Genomic DNA, 6,000 nt, shown 5'->3' on the forward strand with positions numbered 1-6,000 from the left:
TAGCATCAGGAAAAGAAATATTCCATCATAAAAGTTGCAAATAATGCTCCCTGAAAAAATATGTTGGTCGCTTAGTATAAGGTATAATATTTTGATACTATTGAAAGTCGAAGAAAAAACCTATTTTTCACTATGAAAGAAAAACCAATTTTTGGAACAATTATAATATTATATTCTCTACATATGCGTTACATATTATTATTAAATACTAAACATATTGATTCTCATTATCGGTATTTCAAAATCTTTTTTGGATATTTTTTCCATTACAATTTCACTTTAAATATTCATATAACAAACAGTTATTATGCTGGTGATTCTTATTCTAATAAAGTGCGAAGATTCTCAAATGAGAATTTGGATTGAGAATGGTTCTAATGCCATTTTAAAAAATATTTATATATATTTCAGTTGAGTTCATGTCTGAATGTCATTTGGAAGTTATTATTTGCCTATAGTTTACGAAAGTTTTGTTTATATATATAGACATCAAGGAATCCAAATTACTAAAGTGCTCCTAGTTTTATAATTGATCCTTATGGAAGGAGTCTATAAGGATCGATGTACTTTTCTCACCTTTATTTTTTAAATTGTTATTATTTTTTAAAACTTTCTTTATAATCATGTATTCACCTTGTATTTTTAATTTTTAATCAAACTTTATTATTTTTTAACTTTTGCTTTTTTGTTTTCTTCAGATTTTTATGGAGCTATTGAATAAATATTGTTCAGAAATGTTCTCGATACACTACTTAATAAGGTTGATCTTTATTGACCTTTTATCATCTTCAACACTTTTCGTAGTTTAGAGAGAAGTTGACAATGAAGAAGAGTTTGAAGAAGAAGTAAATCTCACGATAATGTGCAAAGATACCATTATGAAGAAGGAATATATACTTCCTTTCAAAGATATATGGGCAAAGAATGGGAGAACAAAGTACTATAGGTGTATAATATATAGGGAAAAAATTAAGATACTGAGACAAGAAATCACAATCATTTAGTGATGAATACATAAATAAGAAAATTACATAGCAAATTGAAAGATTAAGAATTCATTTTTAGTACAAAAAAGAATTACAATATAGAGTAACAATAAACTCTGGATGTACAAGCTAAAGTGATCAAGGGGAACAAGTTCCAGATCAGTGTTGCCTACAAACAACTGAGAGGTGTGTTTACTAATGTACCTTGGAGAGAATAGGTTTGTAATAATGCAGCATGCCCTAACCACTCCTTTATACTTTGGCTGAGTCTACTCTGAAAGTTGAGAACTAAAGATAGTCTGCTCCAATGGGGCATGACTATCGATGGACTTTGTGTTCTATGTGGTGACTGTGATTCCTGTTAATCAAATTGTAATCTGTTTACATAAACTAAAAAACAATATGTTTATTTTGAGTCTACAGAAAAACTGTGTTTCCTTAAAGAATTTAATCCCCTCACAGTTGCCAAAGGTTTGGATTAATTCTTCCCAAGATAGAACGAAATTCTATTCTGCAATACCGGCAATGGAAATTGCAGAATTTCAGCGAACTCAACGAATGGTAGCAATCACACTACACTTACTGATTTCTGGTTTTGAAAAGAATGCAGTATGAGGGGAAAGAAAAATGTGTTTTTCAGAAAGCAAACAATTTTGCAGTTTTTCGTTTTCAGTGTGTAAAAAATGAGGTGAAGCCTCTGAAAATTTATAGCCTGTTATTTTGATCTGAACAGGTGTGGAAGTGCCTGTTCGGTGAAGGCGATGACCGTTGGTCATCGTTATGTCCATTGGGAAAATTAATTCCATTGGAAAGGAAAAAAAAATAGTTCCGCGAATTTAATTAATTAAGTTAAATTTCGCGTGAATTAATTAATATCTGGATTGGAAATATTAAGTAACGAAAATGGAAATGAAATAAATTTGGTCCAAAAATATTATCAATCAATCAGATCATTTGACCAAATCCAAATCCAAATCCAAAGCCGAAGCCGAGCCGAGTGACGACGACGGCACAAGAGGTGGTCCTCTTCTCAACCCTTTATGAGCTAGAGAATGTGTTGCTTAATATAAGCACACACATAACACTTTCAACCACCAATGTGGGAGAAGTGGTCACTTGAAAGGTTGTTTTTCAAACTTTCATTTCCCTCCACTTTTGTTTCCCTCCATTTCCCAATTCATACTTCACCTTTAAAGTCCCTCACTTAATGGATTTGTGGACTTTAAACTCAACAATCCCCCACATGAATAGGGAATGGCTATATATGCAACATGCCTAAAAAAAAAACTTGTGTGATTATAGGTAAGGATTAACCGCATTTGGGTAAGTAGGTTTCCCTTTGAACTTTCCGTAGTGAACATATATCGGATATACTCGATCAATCGGTAGATTTGATATCTTTGAACCGTTGATCTTTAATGTATATCTAGACAACATATGTCACACACTTAACCCTTAACCATTCTTGGTTCTGATTGTTGTGTTCGTTTCAGCCTTAAACACCGCCTGGTTTCATGAGTGTGTAGAGAACTGGCCTTACTCTAATTCTCCTTGAAGCGGCTTCCACTTCACGCTCACATAGGTGATTCCTAAACATGTCATCCTGTAGATACATAATTTGACATACTTCGTATCAAACTTAGAAACCATTAAAAAGCCTTTGCGCTTTATCCTTGTTCCTGAACATTGTCTTATCATGAGAATGGATTGAGTTTGACGACAATGTTGAACCGTCATTCATAACTTTGTTTGATCTCTTTGAACCTAGATTTTGGGATTTCCAGTCAGCTAGGTGGAGTTACCATTATTATGACTTGTTCTTGGCCATAATCCCATTCCCTTTGATGATTTATCAACCGCCTCTCTAGTTAGACCTTTCGTAAGTGGATTTGACACATTATCCTTTGACTTTACATAGTCAATTGTGATAATTCCACTAAAGAGTAATTGTCTAACGGTATTATGTCTTCGTCGTATGTGACAAGATTTTCCGTTATACATGACGCTTCCAGCCCTTCCTATTGCAGCTTGACTATCACAATGTATGCATATAGGGGCCACTGGTTTAGGCCAAAACGGAATGTCTTCCAAGAAATTTCGTAGCCATTCAGCTTCCTCACCAGCTTTATCCAAAGCTATAAATTCTGACTCCATTGTAGAGCGAGCGATACATGTCTGCTTGGATGATTTCCAGGACATTGCTCCTCCTCCAATGGTGAAAACATATCCGCTTGTGAATTTAACTTCAGATGATCCAGTGATCCAATTTGCATCACTATATCCTTCAATTACCGCAGGATATTTATTATAGTGCAAAGCATAGTCTTGGGTGTATTGTAAATACCCCAAAACTCTTTTCATTGCCATCCAATGAGTTTGGTCAGGATTACTTGTGTACCGACTCAATTTACTTATTGCACAAGCTATATCTGGTCGTGTACAGTTCATAATGTACATCAAACTTCCCAACACTCGAGCATGGTCTAACTGAGACTTGCTTTGACCTTGGTTCTTTGTAAGAGCAAGGTTCACGTCAATCGAAGTTTTTGCAACGTTAAACTCCAGATACTTGAATTTTTCAAGTACCATCTTAACATAGTGAGTTTGTGACAATGCTAGACCTTGTGGAGTTCTATGGATCTTAATTCTTAGAATTAAATCAGCAACTCCTAAGTCTTTCATATCAAACTTTCTAGCAAGCATACGCTTAGTGGCATTTATGTCGGCAATGTCTTCTTCAACATACAGGCAAACAATGACTAAGTGATTTGGAACATTCTTAACGTAATCACATTTATCACATTCATTAATTTTAAATCCATTTGCCAACATTGTTTGGTCAAATTTTGCATGCCATTGTTTGGGAGCTTGCTTAAGTCCATAAAGTGACTTAACAATTCGACACACCTTCTTCTCTTTTCCGGGAGTTATGAACCCTTCGGGTTGATCCATATAGATTTCTTCCTCTAACTCTCCATTCAAAAAGGCTGTTTTCACGTCCATTTGATGGATATGGAGTCCGTACACCGCAGCCAACGCTATCAACACCCGAATGGATGTTATCCTTGTTACCGGTGAGTATGTATCAAAATAATCAAGACCTTCTCGTTGTCTGAATCCTTTGACTACGAGTCTTGCCTTATATTTATCAATAGTGTCATCATCTTTCATTTTCTTCTTGAAAATCCATTTGGAGCCTAAAGGTTTGTTTCCCGGAGGAAGATCAACCAATTCTTAAGTATGATTGTTTAATATGGATTCTATTTCACTATTGATTGCCTCTTTCCAATATTGTGCTTCGGAGGAAGACATTGCTTCCTTGAAAGTTTGAGGCTCATTCTCTACTAAGAATATCAAAAATTCTTGACCAAAGGAAGTCGATGTTCTTTGACATTTGCTACGTCTTGGATTCTCTTCATTAGGCATATTTTCCTTTGTTTCTTCCCGAGGTCGTTTTGATCTTTCACCAGATGACTCACATTCTATTTTATACGGATAAATATTCTCAAAAAATTCAGCATTATCAGATTCCATTTCCGTATTAACATGAATGTCGGGATTTTCTGATTTATGAATCAGAAAACGATACACTTTACTATTAGTGGCGTATCCTATAAAAACACAATCAATGGTTTTTGGTCCAATTTTTACCCTTTTGGGTTTAGGAATTTGTACCTTGGCTAAACACCCCCACACTTTGAAATATTTTAAGCTAGGCTTTCTACCTTTCCATGTTCATATGGAATGGACTTTGTTTTGCTATGGGGCACTCGGTTGAGTATTCGGCTTGCTGTAAGGATAGCTTCACCCCACAAGTTTTGCGGTAAACCAAAACTTATCAATAAGGCATTCATCATTTCCTTCAATGTTCGATTCTTTCTTTCCGCAATTCCATTGGATTGTGGGGTGTATGAGGCAGTAGTTTGATGAATAATTCCATATTCTAAGCATATTTCTTCAAAGGGAGATTCATATTCTCCACCCCTATCACTTCTAATCATTTTGATTTTCTTGTTCAGTTGTGTTTCGACTTCGTTTTTGTATTGTTTAAATGCATTAATAGCTTCATCTTTGCTATTAAGTAAATATACATAGCAATATCGAGTGCTATCGTCAATAAAAGTTATAAAGTACTTTTTCCCACCGCGTGATGGTGTTGACTTCATATCACAAATGTTGGTATGAATTAAGTCTAAAGGATTGGAATTCCTTTCAATAAACTTATAAGGATGCTTAGCATACTTGGATTCAACACATACTTGACATTTGGACGTATTGCATTCCAACTTAGGAAGTGTTTCCAAAATAATTTTGATTTTCTTGTTCAGTTGTGTTTCGACTTCGTTTTTGTATTGTTTAAATGCATTAATAGCTTCATCTTTGCTATTAAGTAAATATACATAGCAATATCGAGTGCTATCGTCAATAAAAGTTATAAAGTACTTTTTCCCACCGCGTGATGGTGTTGACTTCATATCACAAATGTTGGTATGAATTAAGTCTAAAGGATTGGAATTCCTTTCAATAAACTTATAAGGATGCTTAGCATACTTGGATTCAACACATACTTGACATTTGGACGTATTGCATTCCAACTTAGGAAGTGTTTCCAAGTTAATAATTTTTTGCAATGTTTCATAATTAACATGTCCCAAACGTGCATGTCATAAACTATTTGACTCAAGTAAATATGATAAAGGAGAAATTTTATTCATATCAACTGAGATTACATTGAGTTTGAAAAGGCCCTCAGTGAGGTAGCCCTTTCCAACATACATATCGTTTTTACTAACAACAACCTTATCAGAAACAAAAACACATTTAAATCCATTCTTGACTAGTACTGAAGTTGAGATTAAGTTCTTCCGCATTTCTGGAACATGAAGGACATTCTTGAGCGTCATAATCTTTCCAGACGTCATCTTCAAGGCAATGTTGCCTGTTCCCTCAATTTTGGCAGTAGCAAAATTGGCCATGAAGATCGTCTCGTTGGGGCCAACTGCATCATATGAAG

Source organism: Lycium barbarum, chromosome 3, assembly GCF_019175385.1.
Source record: "Lycium barbarum isolate Lr01 chromosome 3, ASM1917538v2, whole genome shotgun sequence".
Classification (NCBI taxonomy): domain Eukaryota; kingdom Viridiplantae; phylum Streptophyta; class Magnoliopsida; order Solanales; family Solanaceae; genus Lycium; species Lycium barbarum.